Source organism: Pleurodeles waltl, chromosome 12, assembly GCF_031143425.1.
Source record: "Pleurodeles waltl isolate 20211129_DDA chromosome 12, aPleWal1.hap1.20221129, whole genome shotgun sequence".
NCBI classification, from domain to species: domain Eukaryota; kingdom Metazoa; phylum Chordata; class Amphibia; order Caudata; family Salamandridae; genus Pleurodeles; species Pleurodeles waltl.
In genome coordinates, this window is record NC_090451.1 from 28189684 (window position 1) to 28203515 (window position 13832).

Genomic DNA, 13832 nt, shown 5'->3' on the forward strand with positions numbered 1-13832 from the left:
GGCCCTCCTCCCTGTCCAGCCTGTGGTTTGTCCCAGTCGCCTCCCTGGACCTCACCTGCAGCATCTGAGTGACCCCCGGGGTCCCATTATGGAAAAGCATTGGAAACCCGACGCCTTGTTTGCACCCAGCCGCCCCAGTGCCACTGAGGATGCATGTTTGGTGCCTATATGTGCCCCCCCCAGTGCTCCTCTAAACCCACCAGTTCTTCACCCCGAAATCCCGGGTACTTACCTGCAGGCAGGCCTGATTCCGAGTGCCCCAGTCTCCATCGGAGCCCATGTTAAGTTTGCATCAACTTTGACCTCTGCACCCGGCCGGCCCCATGTTGCTGGTGGTGGGTTTTTGGGGTTACCTTGAACCCCAACCGGTGGACTTCCTAACCCCCAGAGACTGGAACTGTAAGTCAAGTACTTACCTGTGAATTGTACTAAGTTTTCTTCCCCCCAGGAACCGTTTCTGAAAATTGCACTGTCAAGTTTTAAAACAGATTATTGCCAATATTTCAAAAACTGTATAACTTATCGATTTCAAACAAAGTACTGTTGATACATGTGTGAAATACGAATATATTGAAGTACTTACCTGCAACTTGAATCTTGTGGTTCTGGAAATAAATAAAGAAAATATATTTTTGCGTTGTAAAAGCCATTGGTCTGGAGTTAAGTCATTGAGTGTATGCTTCTCCTGTTGTCTGTGTGTGTACAACAAATGCTTTGCACTACCCTCTAATAAGCCTAACTGCTCGACCACACTACCACAAAAGAAAGTGTTAGTATTATCTACTTTAGCCTTTGTTAAGCCTCTGGGGAACCCCTGGACTCTGTGCACACTATATCTCATTTTGATTTGGGTTATACAGAGACAGCTTCCTACAATGTGTTTTCCAGCTCTCTCCCTTATATGTTTGTATTGCCCTGCTAAATATCCGCCCTACGCTCCTTATTCCTGTTACCCTTGTGTTGCAAGCTCTCTTGTGTGTTTCCTACCATCAAACTCCCTGCCCCCGGTGCTCCGTGGTACTTTCTAGCTCTTGGTTGTCTTCCCTGTGTTGCTCTCCCTTGTGAACTGCTTCCCCTCCCTCCTCCTCCTCCATGTTGCTTCCACCACCCACTCCTCCGTTGCCGCTCATGCCGGCCTTCTCTTTTATATTGACTGTGTTTCTTGGGGAGAACCAGGCAGCAAACTGATAGTCTCCCTCACCAAAAAAGGTACTTTTTATTTTATATTTTTTTTCAATTTATCAGTTCATCGTGGATTGGTAATTGAGTAAAATGCACCTATGTCATTTAACAGGCATGCATGCACAATGGCACGTGTGCGAGGCTACAAACTGACAGCCACTGCGGCCACCTTACTGTGTCTTTTTTTGCCTTTTGTTTCCCTATACTACAAAGCATCTTGCCAATGCTGTATAATATTGTCAAAAGGCATAGGCAAAGACAAGAAGTCCCAAGAGTGAGGACTATTGGCTTTGTCAATGGCTTTATGTAGGGACAATAGTCATTCTCCATTTGGGAACACATTAAATGGATGGGAATTTTGTTATTCTTTACTGGAGAAGCGACAGGGGTGTTTGATACCATTGCACGGAGAAGTATAAAGGCGTTACTGGACTTTTCAGAGGGATTAGCAGGCAACCCCTCGGAGGAGGTGACGTTGGATTGGCTTTGGGCTAGTTTGTCAGTGATGCTAGATCTGGGGTGCAACGATGGAGCTTGCTCCGTATTGTCTGCAGATGCTGGAAGTCGAGATGTGCAAAGATTTTACCTGAAGTTTCACCATAGGGATGAATAGTAGGGGGGGCTAAGACTGATGCATGTGTAATCATATGAAGGTACCGCATTGACATTGGACCACAAATATCTGCACATATGAGTCCTTTCTGAAGAATAGGCGCTCTGCCAACAATGACATGGTTTCTGTCCATGGGCAGTACTGTGCAATTTGGTGGCAATAGGGGGTGGGCATAGCGCCGAGAAGAGGATGACAAGTGTTCTGTGAGCTCAAGCAACTCAAGATAATCGTCAGAAGTGAAGGGTGTTGACGCTGTTTGCACGAATGAATCAACACAGGGATCTCAGACTTCTGGATCCGGTGAATGGGAGCATGGACAGACGAGTGGAGCTTTGGAAATATCTCGAAGCGCTTCCCTGGCAATGTGTGTCCTTGCAGATATGATGTCTAGGGGTCGATGGTGAATGGGCAGCACCTATTTCCCTGCATTAAGCATGAATTATACCCTGTGGCACTTGTAATACAGCGGACAGGATATCTGCCATGTTTCCAAGTCTCTAACTCAGGCCCTTAATAATCTTTCAGAAGAAAGAGGCTGTTGATGTCACCTTGCAGCCTCATGTCAGTGTCCGCAGCACAAGCCCTCCATTGTGAAGAGAGTGCTGCGAAGCTCACAGCCTGGGTCTCCACGGGCCCGCGGGGCCTGGCACCTCGGAGCGCCTGGAGGCCCGGCGCGGCTTGCCTTGGCATGAGCGCGCCTGGGCCCGCCAGCGCCCGCTTCTCTGACACCCTTCAGAGGGGGCTCAGCCGCTCCTCCACCCCCACAGCCGGCAGGAATGAGACGTCTCTGACAGCCCGGGGTCGGCTGGGCGCTCTCTCTGACACCTGCCCGAGCAGCGAGCATGAGGAGGGTGCCCCCGGGGCCGGTCCCTTCACCAGCCAGTCAAACTGTGCCAGCCCGCGTCGGGGGCACCTGGGGGGTTTGTCCCCACTGCCACTAGTCAGGGTAACTGAGAACTGCAGGCAGACAGCTGTGCCTGCGGCCCCCGGCGCACGCGCACACACAACACACACAACACGCACACAACACAACACACACACAACACGCACACACACAACACACACAACACACACACAACACGCACACACACAACACGCACACAACACACAACACACACACACAACACACACAACACACACACAACACGCACACACACAACACGCACACAACACACACAACACACACACAACACGCACACACACAACACGCACACAACACACAACACACACACACAACACACACAACACGCACACACAACACGCACACACACAACACGCACACAACACACACACAACACGCACACACACACAACACGCACACAACACGCACACACACAACACGCACACAACACACACAACACACACAACACACACACAACACGCACACAACACACAACACACACACACAACACACACAACACGCACACAACACACACACACAACACACACAACACGCACACAACACGCACACACACAACACGCACACAACACGCACACAACACGCACACACAACACACACACACAACACGCACACACAACATACACAACACACACGCACACAACACGCACACACACAACACACACACAACACACACACAACACACACAACACACACACAACACTCACACAACACGCACACACACAACACGCACACACTGCCGAGACTTGCTGATAATATTCCGGTTACTGGCACCGACAAAGAGACGGGGGGGCTGAAAATAGGGATTCCCGGAGGCAACACAAGGAGATAATCTGACAAGGAACAAAGAGTCCTGCTGACGGTGTATGCACAGAGCAGACACGGGGAGGGCATCGCACGCACACACCCCAGGAAGCTTCACACACAAACAGCTGCACTACGGCACGGGGGTGAAATGCACACACACAGCCGAGCTCTTGCGGGGCCCCATCCACCACCCCTGCCCTGCCCGCTGTGCCCAGGGGCGCCTGGGAGGACACATTGAACCAGAAGGGAAGGTTCTGGAAGGAGGCTGCGGGGTCGGGTGCTGCTGGGAAGTCTGTGGGTGGGAGGCTGAGGCTGAAGGCGCTGTAACTAACCACGTCCGAGACTGACAGGCCTCCCTCGCCCCCGCCACGAGGAGCTTTCTGTCCACAGATCCACCGACGGGACGGAGGCGCCTCGAGGCAGGTAGCGCTGCACACTCACTCCTCTTTTACAGCCAGTGCCTAAGGGGGGCAAGGGAAATGCAAGCATGTTTTCTTGCTAATGGTTAGTAATATAATTGCAAAATGCTTGCTAAGTGTCTCTCTCTTGTTTTTTTTTTTAATGAGCCACAACATACCGACTTTAGAGAAACTAAACAAACAGGCTGATGACGTCATTGTCCCTGACTTCACCAGGGAAGCGTTCAGGGGGGCCTGGACTGCTGCGGCTGGAGGGTGGGCTATCAGGGCCTGGACTGCAGCGGGTGGAGGGTGGGCTATCAGGGCCTGGACTGCTGCGGCTGGAGGGTGGGCTATCAGGGCCTGGACTGCAGCGGGTGGAGGGTGGGCTATCAGGGCCTGGACTGCTGCGGCTGGAGGGTGGGCTATCAGGGCCTGGACTGCAGCGGGTGGAGGGTGGGCTATCAGGGCCTGGACTGCTGCGGCTGGAGGGTGGGCTATCAGGGCCTGGACTGCTGCGGCTGGAGGGTGGGCTATCAGGGCCTGGACTGCAGCGGATGGAGGGTGGGCTATCAGGGCCTGGACTGCTGCGTGTGGAGGGTGGGCTATCAGGGCCTGGACTGCAGCGGGTGGAGGGACTGCAGCGGGTGGAGGGTGGACTATCAGGGCTTGGACTGCAGCGGATGGAGGATGGGCTATCAGGGCCTGAACTGCAGCGGGTGGAGGGCGGACTGTCAGGGTCTGGACTGCAGTGGGTGGAGGGCGGACTGTCAGGGCCTGAACTAGAGCGGGTGGAGGGTGGACTATCAGGGTCTGGACTGCAATGGGTCATGGTAGGCTATCAGGGCCTGGACCGCAGCAGGTGGAGGGAGGACTGTCAGGGCCTGGGCAGTGGGTGGAGGGAGGGTTGTCAGGGCCTGGACTGCAGCAGGTGGAGGGTGGGCTATCAGGGGCTGGAGTGCAGTGGGTGGAGGGAGGGCTATCAGGGCCTGGACTGCAGCAGGTGGAGGGAGAGCTATCAGGGCCTGGACTGCAGCGGGTGGAGGGTGGGCTATCAGGGCCAGGAATGCAGTGGGTTGAGAGCGGACTGTCAGGGCCTGGATTAGAGCAGGTGGAGGGTGGAATATCAGGGCCTGGACTGCAGCGGGTGAAGAGTGGACTATCAGGGCCTGGACTTCAGCGGGTGGAGGGTGGGCTATCAGGGCTTGGACTGCAGCGGGTGAAGAGTGGACTATCAGGGCCTGGACTTCAGCGGGTGGAGGGTGGGCTATCAGGGCCTGGACTGCAGCGGGTGAAGCGTGGGCTATCAGGGCCTGGACTGCAGCGGAGGGTGGGTGGGTCATCAGGACCAGGCCTGCAGTGGGTGGGCAATCAGGACCAGGCCTGCAGTGGGTGGGTCATAGGACCAGGTCTGCAGCAGGCGGCGGGTGGACCATCAGAGAGGGAGAGGGGGAATGAGGTGAGAGAGCACCCGGAGTAAGAGCAGCAGCAGCGCAAGCGAGAGAGAGAAAGAGAGGGATGGGCGAGACGGAAAGAGACAGAGAGAGTCAGAGAGAGAGAGAGACAGAGAGGGAGAGAGGTAGAGTTAGAAAGAGAGATGGGGACAGACAGCGAGAGAGAGACAGGGTCAGAGACGGAGACAGAGAGGGGACAGAAAACCTGCAGCCTGGGCTGCAAGGGTGCCGGCTGCGTCCCCCCGGTGCTCGCCCGCCGGAGGGCAGGAGGTGGCTGGTGCAGGGGGCAGTTCCTGCGTCTGCCCCTTCTTTAGTGTGGATTGATCCTCCGCACAGCGGAGTCAGGTGTCAAGAAAGGGAAAGAAGAAAGGAGGCAAGGCGGGGAGGGCAGACGGGCAGGAAGGGAGGAGGGGACTGCATAGGTGCCACGCCAGTGACATGCAGGACCGGTACTTGAAATCCGAACACACAGGTGCGTGCACTCGCCTTCCCAGGGGACCTGTGTACGGGAGAGAGGTCCCGGTGACCTCCCAGTACCAGTGCTGACCGCTGCTGAGAAGTGTGGGTACCTGTCTCGTGCGGGACGAGGGCCCCCTCTGCCCCCCCCCCCCCCCCGAAGCCGTAGCAGCGTGGTGGCCATGGGGGGTGGGCAGAGGTGGACGTGAGAGGGGGTTCACCTGTTGGAGAGCTTTGCATCTGCACCCAGGAGTCTGCACCTGTTGGGGAGCTTTGCATCTGCACCCAGGAGTCTGCACCTGTTGGGGAGCTTTGCATCTGCACCCAGGAGTCTGCACCCAGGAGTCTGCACCTGTTGGAGAGCTTTGCATCTGCACCCAGGAGTCTGCACCTGTTGGGGAGTCTGCACCTGTTGGGGAGCTTTGCATCTGCACCCAGGAGTCTGCACCTGTTGGAGAGCTTTGCATCTGCACCCAGGAGTCTGCACCTGTTGGGGAGCTTTGCATCTGCACCCAGGAGTCTGCACCTGTTGGAGAGCTTTGCATCTGCACCCAGGAGTCTGCACCTGTTGGGGAGTCTGCACCTGTTGGGGAGCTTTGCATCTGCACCCAGGAGTCTGCACCTGTTGGGGAGCTTTGCATCTGCACCCAGGAGTCTGCACCTGTTGGAGAGCTTTGCATCTGCACCCAGGAGTCTGCACCTGTTGGGGAGTCTGCACCTGTTGGGGAGCTTTGCATCTGCACCCAGGAGTCTGCACCTGTTGGAGAGCTTTGCATCTGCACCCAGGAGTCTGCACCTGTTGGAGAGCTTTGCATCTGCACCCAGGAGTCTGCACCTGCTGGGGAGCTTTGCATCTGCACCCAGGAGTCTGCACCTGTTGGGGAGCTTTGCATCTGTACCCAGGAGTCTGCACCTGTTGGAGAGCTTTGCATCTGCACCCAGGAGTCTGCACCTGTTGGGGAGTCTGCACCTGTTGGGGAGCTTTGCATCTGCACCCAGGAGTCTGCACCTGTTGGAGAGCTTTGCATCTGCACCCAGGAGTCTGCACCTGTTGGGGAGCTTTGCATCTGCACCCAGGAGTCTGCACCTGTTGAGGAGCTTTGCATCTGTACCCAGGAGTCTGCACCTGTTGGAGAGCTTTGCATCTGCACCCAGGAGTCTGCACCTGTTGGGGAGGTTTGCATCTGCACCCTGGAGTCTGCACACACACCCCGCTCCCCCGGACCCTGATTACGAGTTGGGTGGATTCCATTTGGGGATTGGCAGCCATTGCGGCTCCTGCCCGGCCTGACTGAGGAGTTCTGCCTGTGACACGTTCGGCCACAGTTCAGAGCGACTGTGCAGACACAGAGCTACTGTGCACCCCTGCAAGGCGCTCCTTATTCGGGCGGGGCTAACCCCCCGTTTGCCACCTGCTCTGAGCACTCTGGTGTTCGCGCCTTCAATCCCTCTGCTGTACCAGGAGACCGGCTGCCGCTCTGTGCCAGTCAATGGTGAAACCCCCCTTAGATGCCAGTCTAGAGGGCACTCAAGAGAGAGGAGCTCACTCCCCACCTGTGACCTCTCTTGGCTCGTGCCTGCACTGGTAAGGCTTCATTCTGCACAGGCCTGCAGTGTCCTCCTGTTCCTCCCCCCAGTCCTGTCCTGGCACAGAGCTCCGGGCACTGATATCTGACTCACCCAGAGGCTGCCTGCCAGTGGAGGCGGGATCAACCCGGGGGCCTGTCACCTCGCATGGCCTCCTGACAAGAGGCAGCATGCGCTTGAAGGAAGTGACGTAAGCTACAACGGAATGGGTGAGTCGGACCAGCAAGAGATGAGGACAGATTTGCCACCTGTCTCCAGCCATGAGTTTCAGACTTGGATTACTTTGTTGGGTGGAGTATATTGTGTTTAATCAAAGCTATGCACATCTAGCATCTCTGAGGCAAATTAGATAAGACAACGTCTTGGAACCAGATGTTCCACGGACCTGCCAGCAGTAGGGAACACGACAGAGTGAAGCAACTCACAATTTCAGGCTACAGCTATATCAGTAATAACTGACTAGAGAGGAATATTGGGAGATTTTACACTACATTTTCAACTACTTTCTACTAAACAGTGCAAGAGCTGTCTATTGCGAGAGGTACTGTCAGCTTGCAGTGGGTTTAGGGCCTGCCAGCTTGCAGTGGGTTTAGGGCCTGCCAGAGTTTACCATTGATTGGCTTTATTGCCACCCTCATTGTTTTCTTATTTGTTAACTTGTGAGAGTTTTACTTCCTGTCCCTTTCCAAGAGCATTACTTGTGTCCTTCCACTGTTCAGTTTTCAGATGCTACGTTTTTTTCTTTTCAGTTCAACACTCCGCAAGAATGCATGTGTTTCCCAGCTGTCTCTCTCGTGTAATCCCCCCAGCCGTGCTTGTATTGCTTTTTTTCTGCCGTGTGCTTCTCCCTGCTACCCTGAGTGATGCTCTGCCTCTCAGTGGCGCCCTGATGCTCATCTGTTTCCCCCAGGTCTGCGTTGGGTGCTCTTGTTTATTTGCTTCCTCCACCCTAAGATCCTCTCTCTGTGTTTGCTTCCCCCACCCGCCCCCCTTGTTTCCTCCTGCCTCCATCATACCTCCCATCTTGCTTCCGTCTTCCCTCATATTGCACCCCCGTCCTCCTTTTGCGGCCCACTTTGTCCTCCATGATTCTACCCGCTCCCCCCCACCGGTGTTACTTCTCCTCGGCTGTGTTGCTTCCTCCCCACCTGCTTACGCTTCCCTTTTGTTCTCTGTGCTTACCACCAATGTCCTTAAACTTCTACCCTCTGCAAGGCTGCAAATCTTTCTCCGGAATGTCACCATGGCCGGCCAAAAAAAGCGCCAGATTGCGCCTTTGGACACCACGAGTAGAGACGGCTGCTCAAGGGATTGGCAGCTTGAACCCCAAATGATATCTTCATTATATGTGCCCAAGGAAACACCACAGACCCGACCCACAACTGAGACAAACTAGATCCTAGAGCCCAGCCAGGGCTTCCCAGGCCAACGCTCTCAAGGTAGGACTTCCTGATTGCACAGGTGCCGGCCCCACCCGCTGTCTTCCAGGCCCGAAGCGCTGCTGCTCCCAAACTCTGTGCATCACCGACTCACACAGAATTACAAAAAGTAAAATGGAGCTCTAAAGCTCTAAAGGTCAATAACGTGAATGCGTGAGGAAACATTGAGAGAATCTTGAAATCTGAGGTTCAGGCAGTAAAAGTAATCCCAGGTCCTGGAAATAAGAAGGGGCCTCCTGAATGGCGGGAAGAAAAGGCCAGCTGTCGCGTTTGGTTTATCCAGGTCTTTGTGAGGAGCATCCTCGGCTCGGGCCAGCGTGATTGACACTTGTAATGAAGTGATCTGTCTGCACGTGCAGCATCCCAGAGGCACCTCGGTGCTTTGCAATCCACCGCTGGCGCGCGCAGCTCATCGCCAGGCGGCGCGAGGCCTGCGTCCTGCGCGCGCTCGCCTGCACCCTGACCGGTGCCCTGAGGAATCAGGGGGCGCGCGCTCGCTCTCCAAGCCTCTGAGCCAGTGTTCTTCAAACTTCTAAATGCTGTGCCTCCCCCAGTAAAAAAAAAAAAACATCTGCCCCCCCCCCCCCCCTCACCAATTCTTCAGACTTATTCTAATATATGGACCGTGCTTAAATATGTCTACACTATTTAAACATTGCAGTTAAGTTCTATTACTGTGTTAAAAATGCAATCAAACACATGATGCCAAAGTTACTGTTCTGGTCAGACAGGCGTCACTAACCTGTAAAGGTATCCACAGTGTGATTATTAGAAGTGGGGGTTTTGACGCGTATTTGGAGTCCCTTCCCTTTTGATACACACCCCCAGCTTGGACAGAGCAGTTACTGCTACTCACTACTTTCAGCTTAAATCAAGCTCTGTTATTAGCACAATTGTGTATCTCCGAGACACTCAAATATTTGCCCTCTCTGCCGTTCTCCGAGTCCAGCCCGTAGCGTCGAGCCGCGCTGTGTACAGAGGGATGTTTGCTCTTTGTAATGGCACTTTTGTTGATCGTTACGGGAACAAAATGTGTGTTTTGCCAGAGGGGCAGGTCAATTCTGTCCAATCTGCGCGCCCGAAAGAACAACTGGAAAGTGTCTAAAAAAATAATTCCCTGTCTCTCTCTCTTCATCCTGCCCTCTCTCTGTCTCTCGCTCCATGTCTCTCCCTCACTCGGTGTTTCTCTCTCTATTCTTCCCGTTGTTTCATATCCTGTCTCTCCCTTAACACTCTTTCTCTCCCCATCCCTCCTTATCCCCTCTCTCCGTTGCCCATGCTTAGGTGTCTCAGATCCTCACTCACATCCACGCAACAGAGAACACGTTGCCCCCCCCCCCCCGGCACATACATTCCAGTGCACATACATGGTTGCGCACACACACGCACTTCGGTTTTGCAGTCCCACAAGCTACAGCTCATGCTCGCCTACAGACACACATGTATGTCCCAGTCGTCCGTCTTATTTTTTTGACTTATTTTTCTCTGAGAAATAAAAAGCACGCGTGTACTAGATGTGTGTGTGTTTGGAGGCGCACACATCCTGCCCTGGATCAAAGCTTATTAAAACTCACCAAACATTTCTTTTCACATACAGATCTTCCTCCGTATCCCATGACCAGTGTGGGAAGAACTTGTGGAATCTCACTCCATGGAATTCTGTGGAGTCACATGAAAACGCATCGAGATTCCGCAGAGTTCCGCCAAGGGTCAGAAATATGCACCTTGTGCTACGGTTTGGCACCATTGGTGCGTTCTGCACTGAAAAACCAGCGCGAATGGCACCACAGGTCATGCGAGAGCCGCCGCCATTCAAGCTGATTTTGGTGCTGCTCGAGTACAAATCTACTGGAGAAGCACCCTCTTACCACGTCTATGACCCCCCTGTTGGAAAAGTTTGCTGCAAGTCCTCCTAGCACCAGAAATCTCACTAGGGGACTCCAAGATAATACCATCTGTTTAATACACTCATGCAAGAGTGAACTCCTTCTCCGTACGGACATGCGTGCTGCGGTGTGCACTCCCTCGGAGGATAAGGGACCGCTACAATCATCAGGAATTCAGAAGAGTCCTGCCTTTCCCAAATGCTGGATCTAACTAAATCCTTGCCACAGCCATTGACTGATTTGTGTACTCTGCGTTTCTTATAAGTAACAAGCATAGGTTGCACCCACATGACCCTGTGCCACCTCTGGTGAAGACTCTTCGCACCTCAAACGCAACAAAGAAACTCAACACTCATTGACCTGATCAATACTACTCCCTTCCAGGCACTACTCATGTAGTAAATTACCACCTGACTGCCTCAGATGTGCTTTGAGGCCTCAACAAGCGGTGGTAAGCACTATACAGATGTTTTAATAAAATACAATACCCCTTCAGAAGAAAGAGAATTGTTTTACTGCTGTACAGAAAAGGGATAAACTGTTTTTTTTTTTTGCCAATTGCTACAACAGTAATAAACATCTTGAGGTGCTTTGGGGATACCGGGATCACACTGGGGTACTGCTGGTGCAACCTGAATGATATCTCAGTGACGGGATTTGGATCTGTCAGCGAACTGGTGACGCGGCTCGTGCCGGGAGAGTGAGCTGACCCAGTGTGATGCAAGACCATGTAGAAATGAGACAATTTTGACTAAAACCTCAAAGAAAGGACTTTTCAAGGTAGTACATGAAAAAAACAAGGGCTTGGACCAGGCAATTATAGTCAGATAAGAGAGGAACTTGGTGTTACTGTGCCAGAAATATGGTGCCCAGCATAGTAGAATGCCAACTTTCCATTGGCCCATATGAAGAGGTGATCTTCAGTCATGGGTTGAGCTGAGGGACACCCTTCAACTCTCCGAGGGGCATGGCGGGCGCTCTTGAGTGCAGAATCCTATATGTGTAGGACCCCACCAGTCTAAATCTTTAATAGTGTTGAAAGATTTTAAAAGAATAGTCAAATGTGCAGGTGTGCATTGGTCTTATTTCAGGATTTGAGGGATTCAGCCCCTCTGAGAAGTCAACTTCCTGGATCAGTGCATTTCATTTTCAGGGACTCTACCCTGAAGTCATGGGTGGGAAACTAGGTGGCAATGGCTGAATGTAGGTGTCGATCCCTTCATTTTTCCTTAAAGGTCCAGAGAAAAGGATAATCGTTTTAGAAGCTACAGACAGGCAGGGTTGGAGCAGAGCTGGGGCAGGACACCCAAAAGCAGAAAGAAGGCAGAGGGATTGTTACGCTTTGGGCCACTGATCAGAGGCTCCTCATGCTGGTAGAAGAAGAACCACCTAACAGGATGGCCCTGATCTCAGAAAGGAATATTCAGGAATAGAGTTCTTGTGTGGTGTCCATCTTGGAGAGGAGTCTGGAGCTGATGGCCATCTTAGAAGGGAGTCCTGCTAATGGAGTGTTGGACTGTAGGTTACAGCCACATCTGTTACTCGTCCCGCCCCATGATAATAGGGCATTCATTCGGGTTAGTTTGAAATGTCTTATATTGGTAAGATGACTAGTACATTGCTTCATTTAGAGCAATCACAAGTTGTAAAGTAAATCATGCAGGTTAGTAATGAAAACAGGACATGTCATGGAGACAGGACAAGTTAGATAAACCAATGTATGCACCATTTATCATATGCAGCACGCCAAAAGGTGGGCAAAAAAATCACTTAGCAAGAGCCTGTTAACCAACTGACTTGAGCAGCCTTTAATCTCACTGAGTAACCAGGCATGTCTACACCCCAAAGACACAGCTGGCATGACCCAGGATAAAGCAGGTGCACAATGTCTCTCTACATCTGCCTGTCTCCCACACACTCCATCTCTCTGTTTCTCTCTTGTGCACACTGTCTCGCTCTCTTTGGAGCACCATCTTGCTCATCTCTCTTGAGCTCCCTCCCCCTCTCTCTGTCTTTGATTCTCTCTCAATCCAAACAAAGTAGGAAGTGAGACCTGTCTTTGAAAAGACATGTAGAAAATACAGACCAAGCATTTGCAATGCAATGGCCCTCGCTTTTGCTTGAGTTACAGCTATTGACATTTCTTGCCACATAAACTGAAAATGAAAAGTAATACAATTTCCCATAAGGAAGCCGATTTAAAGCGCCATGCCATGAGCTTGAAGGTGATTAATCAGAACAAAAAGTGCGATCTGGTTTCGCCTTTGCAATGTAATGGAAAAAAGTCAAGCACGATCTCGCTTTGTAAAACCTTGAATTCACAAAGAAGCGCTAGGATAAACAATAGAATTAGACTGGTAGTCACGAAAAAGCGCTCATTTAGTGACCAGAGAGACCGCGCTGCCTACAAAATAAAGAGAAAAAGTATTCCAAAAACCATACAGAAAACATGGAGCCTCGTATGTTTTCAATAGTTGACCGGTGCGCTCAAGGAGGGCTAAACACCGGAAAAGGCATGACGTATGCATGCCTTTCACTAATGAAAGCAAAAGGATTAAAAAAGACAAGTCCACAAACCAATGAAAGTGATGTGCATGACATGGGCGTGGTTAAAAGCCCACAGAGAGATTACAACAGGGACAGAGCCCCTCGTGCTCGACCCTAAAAAGGCCTGCACAGAGACCTTCTACTTTGACATTTTCTTGCAGAACTCCAGGAGAGGAGGCAGAGCCTCGGGTGCGTGAGCACAGTGTTGACAAATGCTGCAAAGAGCGGCTTTGGTGACATGCTTGAAAGGAGCTGATAACACATGTCCTGCCTTGCCCACCCCCTTCCCTGCCACTCAGCTCCCTGTCAAGCCAGGCTTTCTTGCAGAGATTTGTGTCACTGCTGCGCAGTGTTTTATCATTTATTAACAGCCACACGTCCAGGTGCCCTTGTTCTTCGGCTCTCTCTGGCCCATGCCAAAGCCTCTGCAATTGCTCATGACAGCTTGATGTCTTTCCTGGGCAGCAGAGCGTCTTACCTCATCTCTACGCATCCCTCTTCCTCCGCAGCCGTCCTCCTGCCCCAGGGCGCCGCAGACCTGAGC